The sequence below is a fragment of the Haliotis cracherodii genome, unplaced genomic scaffold, assembly GCF_022045235.1.
Source record: "Haliotis cracherodii isolate W230 unplaced genomic scaffold, xgHalCrac1.p SCAF_3, whole genome shotgun sequence".
Taxonomy (NCBI): Eukaryota; Metazoa; Mollusca; class Gastropoda; order Lepetellida; family Haliotidae; genus Haliotis; species Haliotis cracherodii.
In genome coordinates, this window is record NW_027266286.1 from 45,828,396 (window position 1) to 45,836,867 (window position 8,472).

An 8,472-nucleotide genomic window follows, 5' to 3' on the forward strand; every position below is an offset into this window, starting at 1 on the left:
AAATAGCAAGTATTAATGAATGATTTGACGATATATTTTTAAGTGCTTGAAGACTGGAAAGAGAATCAGAGAACATATAATGAACTGCTTATTTTTAGATTGGCGCTGAATGTATTCCAAGGCAATGTGGATAGCCTTGGCTTCGGCAGTGAAAACAGAACTATTATCAGGTATCCTGGAAGATATGATTTTCGATCCAACGACAGTGACACTTGAAACATTGCCACCATCCTTGGCTCCATCTGTGAAGATTGAACGATGAATTGATTTTTGTTCGTAATTGTATATATTCCTGTTGATATATTATTTGATTTGTGTCATATTTTTTAAACTTAGTGAGAGAAAGCCTGACTAACTGCCAAGTTTGTATGGAGATATGAAGTCTAAATCAATATTTGCAGCTGCAATATGAAGTTTGCACTATTCAAAAATTATGCCGGATAAAAAGTGCCATTCCACGGATATTCGCAGCCGTTGCGGATTTGGATATCTCACTGAGACACATTATGAAACCTGTCTCTATTGTAAGCCATCATTTGCTCCACTGTCTTTTATATACACACGAAGAAACATGTCTCTTTAACAGATTTATTGAACTTTTAGATAACTGCAGTGACTTTACTGATATGGAAAAATACTGTTTATTTTATTCACCCCTGATGTATCTTCTGTGGCATAGACAGAAGTCTTTGTGTAACATAAATGTTCCTCTTAAAATGTCACCTATAACAATATAAAATATTCTTAATATTAAAGGATATGTATAAAAATTGAAAGATTGTCATTGGTGTAATCGTCTTAAATTTAGATGCTAATTCAAGCAAGTTGATGGCAAAGTATCATTCAGATAATATACACTTTAAGTGGTCTAAAAGTTATCAGTAACAACAATCGCTGTTTGTCTTTGTGCTCAATATTTGATAAAACAAGACAACTGATATTTTCATACAACCAAACTACTCTGTTGGAGCATCTCACTTATAACTGATGTATTACTCATACATAATGACTGCATTAAACATAATGTAATATTAATATTTTACCTATTTTAATATATTAAAATGGATAATATATGGTATTATAAGTAACAGTCTGAGTGTTATATTCAACTCAACTTTGCTAAGGATCAGCACTTTAACACGTCACAATCGTCGGCATCTGTTGAAATAGCCAAAGGCAATATTGCGTGCAGACGTGTAACGAAAAAAAGTCTGTTGTCATGTGCCACATAATGCAAACAAACAACATGTGACCAATAATCGGTCATAATCTGTCTGGATGGTTGCCAAAAGGAATATTGCAACACTCTTCAGTATGAGCATTCCCGAATTCCTGTAGAGATGACGGAATGGCAGTGCGTCGTGATGAATCCAGATTTAGATCTGCAGCTCGTTCCATATGCTATCGTTCGATAGGGTTAAGGTCTGGTGCCGGGCTGGCCACTACATGCGGACAATGGTCGCCTGCGTTAAGTCATCAATGATCCTGGCACGATGAGGTCGTTCGTTTTCGCCCATGAGCATAACGTCCGGTCCGATTGCGACAGAATAGGTCTTACGTACACATACATATTGTTATCCCTGTAACGCACACCTGTCATCGTGGTCCGCTTGGTGATGGGGGATCTGTTCTTTGAGGTCTACTGAAATCATGTTTGAGCCCCCGCCATAGCAGTCATGTTCGGCTATGTTGGAATCCTGAAAACTTTCTCCTTGTCTACGCCACACTCGGTCACGACGATATGTGAAGTCTAGACAGTATCTCGATTCCTCAGTGAAAAGTGCTGGAGCACTGTCCTGTCCAATTGACGTGATTTTTAGCCTAACTCAATCCTGCCTGCCTGGAAACCAGCCTCACGAAGAAGACTGCGCACTGTCTGATCATGAATAGAGACGTTAACGCTCTTGACGTTCGCAGGTCATTTCTGAGATTGATGGCAGTCACGAAATGATGACTCTTTCTGCAATCAGGAGAAACCTGTCTTCTTGACCCCTTACAAACTTTGAGTAGTATATAGATACGATTGCAAACGTGATAAATTATGATGTGTATACGATGACTAATTGACACGTAGTTCACATGAAATGAGCAATAAATAGCGAAACAAATATACAGGCATAATGTGGAGGATTGACAACGGCTGAATGATTTTCACTTGGTATTGGTAATTACACAAAGTTTGACTGTATTTTTAAAAAAATTCAGGGACAGATGTTTGTTTGCACTCTGTGCCCATGGCTTCTTTTGATAAAACTAATTTATACAAAGTTGATCTCTGTTTTTGTTTTCATTCCGGATTCAACAGCCTGTATCCAGGAGAATTGCTCACGGCCATGTGAAATGCTCAGTTGGGCGTGTAAAATTTGTTTATGCGGCAAATGTCAACTTCGAGATCTAGGTTCACAATTCTATTGTAAAGTCCAAGGTTAGAGGTAGATATACTTCAATCCGGCATTCGAGATAAGCGGTCAAATTTGTATGTATATGTAGTTATATAGAAAGGCTGGCCAAACTGGAGAATATGTTCGAGATATCGGTACTTATCGGCATAACAATATACAAACTATATGCAATGTTTATAACCAGGTGTATTTGTTGTGTGAAGTCAAAAAACGTGTTCCAGTAATGATATGTTTATAAGATTTGATTTCTTTGATAGTATTGTGTTGAATTATTTATTCTCACCATGCCATCGCCAGGACGCACGAGACAGTTATCGTCATAAACTATTATTGAAAGTGAGTGAGTGAGTTAAAGTTTAACGTCACATCGGCAATATTTCAGCCATATCGTGACGGGAACATAGACATAAGAATAACTAGAGTATCACAATTTCGATTCTAAACCTAGCTGAGAACATTTAAAAGAATACATTTTCAATCAACAATACGATATGAAAATGGGCTATAGATCACCAACAATCAAAGTTAGGCCACCTTACTTGGGACCGTGGGGACTTGCCCGGTTCCCTTGCAGGACCTGCCCGGTTCCCCAGCAGGATTTACACCACCCCTTCAGCTGCTGTTTGTTGTTTAACGCAGTACACAGCAATATTCCAGCAATATGATGGCGGTCTGTAAATAATCGAGTCTTGACCAGACAATCACGAGGGATACAAGGATCCTCACCTTCCAATAAATATTCATTTGTATACCTGCTATGGCCAATACGACATCGTCTTATTATGGCCTCTTCAAATCTGGACTGACAACCCAAGTAGGTGTAACCGATATTTGGTTTAATTTCATGTCATACATGTATACCTACTTGGGTGTCCCACTTCTTTTGCATAAGATCTCGGATTATCTAATTACAGGTTTGTTATCGCTGTATGGGATCAGAAGTGGTGTCACAGATTTGTTGAGTGCTGCTTTTCCAGCAGCACTGGCCACTGTGTTCCCAGTGATTTCAACATGGCTGGGTAACCAACAAAAAACGATGTCGTATTGGCCAGTAGCAAGATCATTGAACAATTCAATAATTTCTATTAAAAATGTATGTGTGGAACACATGTTTTTAATAGCTTGGAGGCAAGAAAGAGAGTCTGAAAAAATAACGAACTGTTTATGTATAGTTTGGTTGTGGATGTATGTTAGAGCTGTTAAAATAGCATTTGCTTCTGCTGTAAAAATAGAACAGTTATCTGGTACTCGGGATGAGATAGTCGTGGATCCAATGACAGTGGCGCTGACGAGGTTGATCAACTACGGCGTTTGGAGCCATGTAAGTGGGACAATACTTCGTAGAATCTCTGTGTTGGTCCACATGTTTCTCAACAACTCGAGTTCACCAACGAATATGAGAAGGAAAGATGATCTATAAGCGATTGAAGAGAGTAATCCAATTCGCTTGGGATGCGAGGTTTCCTATTATTCTTTCCAGAAGAGCTCGTTGTCAAAGTTGATCGGTGAAACACCATCATGAAAAATATCCCCACATGGGAACCAATAGCACAACACCCTCGTTGACGTCAAAGTTCTGGATTATATCTTTAAGAGCGGAAATTCGTGAATGGGAAAATGTATGTGCTTGGTGCAAAAAAACCCCAAAAGCCCAGCAGTAATTTCACGTTAAATTGATTGCTGGGTAAATTCATGTTTAGGTTACACTGCGCACCACAATGTATAAACATTTCAGAGTAAGGGGTTAGTAGATTCATGACCAGATGGTGTTTGTGCACGCGTAATTTACTGTTTATTATTTGTTTCAAAAGAGTAGCTTCACATGAACTGTCACCAGTATCTAACCTGTCATGATATGACAACCTGTCGCAATGCATCTTCCCGAGGCAAGAGAGTTAACTGACTTCAAAAGTGTTAACTGGACTTTTATAGTCAGTTAACTCCCTTGCCTCGGGAAGAGAGTCGCAATGTGGTTAACTGATGGAATACCATAAACTGTTGCAATTAGTACACAATCGTGATATACAGCAAGTGTTCCAGGTCAAATGAATATGTGTAACAGATCAAAACGTAAGCACTAGAACTGTAACAACTCAGAAAATATTAGTTAATTTTCGATACGCATTGAGTCATCTGCTAATAAAAACGAATGTCTTAGAAACTGTGATAATGAGGAATATTTTTGAAATGTTTCAAATACAGAAGTAATTCCGTCATTGGACTTTTCAGTTTTGGATGAAATCGAGCGTACGGGTGCTATTGGGAATTGAGTTGAAGAACGTGATCTAAAAATAACTTATGGGGTTAAATGGGGTTTAGAATGCAGTTACAACTACTAAAATTTGATATATCTTCTTGGTATGTTGACACAATAACTTATTTATTTATACATTGACCAGACACCTTAATTCCACTGTGATAATGTAAGTGGATTGGAATTAGGGTCTAATGTCATTCTTATAACAACTTGATATTTTCTATCCGAATGGACAAATGGACGAATAAAACTAGTTAAAAGAAAACGTGGCAATGATGGAATAATGACACTTGTCTTGATTGATCTAATTGTTAGGTATGACAAACTTCAGAACTTTAGGTTGATCTGAATCTGAGTGTCACGGAACTTTGCTCCACGGTGTCATTGAACAAGAACAAGTAATAATGAAAACGTGGTAATAGATTCACAAGTTTATTACTTGCAGCAAATTATATCCATATACGACGATATAAAAGATCAAAAACCCAATTTACACTGACAATAATCACTGATTAATTGATTCAGAGCAAATTTCAAAAAGTTTTATGGTACGCATATTTTTCACTCGTGCCATATGTTCCCGTGATCCTTTTTAGGTGAACAATTGGCTTTTGAGAGGGGTGCCACCTTCTTGGTGGGATACGCTCATCTCTCCGCGATCACCTGTCATGGTCTCCTCACTGCTGGATACGAGTTCATAAACACATGCTTACGATGATTTCTCATGGTTATGGAAATAGGTTTTGTCGCTTTTTATTTAAAAGCTCTTGTAAACTGGGCAATGCATTTAAGAAATTCAATAATCTCTTTTTTTATATCCAAATCCCCTTTGCGTTGCTATGGCTTCTTTTGTTCTGATCATGGATTATAAATTCACTTACGCACGTTTGTGAGTAATACACCAACACATTTCTCTCAATCTCATGTTAAGATAATTTACCTTACTGGTTTCTTACGTAACTGGTTTCCATAATTAAATTTGAAGTAAAGAAATTATGTATACGTTCTCTCTCCCGTGGGCGCCTTATCTGAATCGTCTGGTTATTGTCAATACAGTGGTGTTATGAACAAGCATGTGGAAACATAACTTTAAATGGAAATACGACCCGTGAAGATCTGGGGTAGAATAGGTCTTCAGCAACCAATGCTTGCCGTAAAAGGCGACTATGTTTGTCGTAAGAGGTGACCAATGACGTGGACTGTTGCTTGCAATAACAATCAATGATTTGTCTGGGTCAGACTCGATTGTTAATAAGCCGCCGTCATATAGCTGGAGTGCGATGTTAAATAATAAATAAATAAACAAACAATTTGATGAGTATGTCCTATGGTAAAAGAATACAATGTTATACTATACTGAACCAAATTAAAAACTTCACAATCCTAAAATTTTAACATTTTGACCAGTTACCATTGTGGGCCCTTATCGCGTATTTAAACAGTAATGGCCAAGTATTGTCTTCAGATAACACCCGTTTTTGTGAAGGTGAATCGATCAAAATCATGTGCACAGCACTATAGTGGCAAAAGTGTTTTTTCACGTTCACTGGTCACTTGGCCATAATACCGCACGTGTTTTCAGCCATACTTGTTAGCAGTCATTAAATAAAAGAGAAAAAACACAAGAAAACAAAAGTCTTTACGGCCATTTGTCATGCCACGCCTTTCAAATGTGCAACGTGAACGTACCATCGGCATGTTGCAGACGGGAACGTCCGTAGCTGAAGTCGCAAGGACGATGGGTTGTAGTCGACGGACTGTTTATGATTTACAGACGCGTCTACAGCAAACGGGTACCACTGCTGATCGCCCTCGGCCAGGTCGACCACGTGTGCAGAGGATCGTCAGATTGTCTTACGTCACCTCCGTAACCGATTTTTGACGGCTACATCAACCATAAATGAACTGTATAGGGGTAGACTTAGTGCGCAAACTGTTCGTAACCGTCTGAAAACTGCTCACCTTCAAGCACGACGGCCATACTGCGGGCCGATTCGGACTCAATTACACAGACGTCAACGTCAGTTGTGGGCACAGCGACAATTACGATGGACTCAGAGGAATTGGAATCAAGTCGTCTTCAGTGATGAATCCCGATTTAATCTTCGATTTGCTGATGGTAGGGCGAGTGTGTGGAGGCGCCGTCATGAACGTTACGTCCAGTGTTGTGTACAGGAAGTTGACAGATTTCGAGGCGGAAGTGTCATGGTGTGGGGTGCTTTCTGTGGCAATGCACGTTCCAGGCTTCTTGTCATCCATGGCAACCTCAACGCTGCTTTTATGGCAGCACATGGAACCTGTTTGATCTTCCAACACGACAATGCCACACAGCAAGATCTTGGCACCATTTTGTAGCAACAACGGCGTCGTCTTCCCAATCATGTGTTTACAAGCATCACCAGGTCCATGCGGAGGCGTTGTGTGGCAGTTGTCAACGCGCATGGTGGCCATACACGCTACTGAACTTGTGTGCCATCAGATTCTCGTGCTTGGGACTTATGATTTAAACTGTTGATGTTATTACCGAATACCGTAGGTGCTTGGAACAAATTATGGTTACCACCGTTAATTAAAATCCTTCTTTGGACATTAATGATTAAACATTACCTTCTCTGATACATTTGTCCGTTGTATATCATATATGGGATTACTTTTTAAAATGTGAAGTTTTTAATTTGATAAATATAAAGCGGGTGGTGAACCATCATACTACAGTTAAACTACATACGGACAGTCAGACCTTATCAGAAAATTCCAAAGTGAGTATCTATAATAGTAGTTATGTTAACAGTTGCTAACCGAGTTTGTTATTGTTTACGCTATATCAATTTCTTTTGGAAGTTTAAATCTAAGAAGAGAAACTTCGGCAGCTTCTTTCCGATAAATGTCTGAATCATCGCCACCAATCATGCACGTAAACCCCTGGCGACATCGAAGCTTCCTTGCCTGCATCATCTTTTGGGGGTCTTCATGATCAATGACCACGAAAACCACGAGTATTCACCAGCTCGCTACATCTGCTCAAACCAACCGGAAGGGGCGGTCGGGTAGCCTAGTTGTTAAAGCGTTCGCTCGTCACGCCGAAGACCCGGGTTCGATTCCCGACATGGGTACAATGTGTGAAGCTCATTTCTGGTGTCCCCCGCCGTGATATTGCTGGAATATTGCTAAAAGCGGCGTAAAACCAAACTCACTCACTCAAACCAACCGGACAAGAATGTTCACCTCTAACCCACTCCAATTGTATCGATTCATTATATAATATGTGATGCGACTTTTCTATTATCTTAAACATTAGACAATTAGACAAACAAAATGCATATTCTCAAGTCAGTTAATCAAAGGCGACAAAAAACTACCAGCTCAAATTACACATCCTTTACAATGATACATAAACATACGCTGGTCGTACTCATCCAGCCAATCTATTGAATGCTCTCGCCATATCTAATCATTAGTACAAACATTTCTGTAACGACTGGATCCTGTGATCCTTAATCGATCGCTCATGTATGATGTATACCCATTCTGCACATTATGCTAAGCTTTTTTATCAAGATTGTCCTCGAACCAAGAAATGAGAACCACAGATATTTTTGATACCATACAGAGCAGCATGGCTAGATATCTTTGGCTGTAATATTCGACTGGTACTGCTGGAAAATATATCAAGCAAACATTGCATTTGAGATGATTCAATGATTTCAAGTGTAAGCCAGCAAAGGTAACATGAGAAAAATGAAACAGTTTAATGCATCGACTAATTTATCATTCACTTCCCGCTGTTTTCCAATGTGTCTGCTGAGACCATAT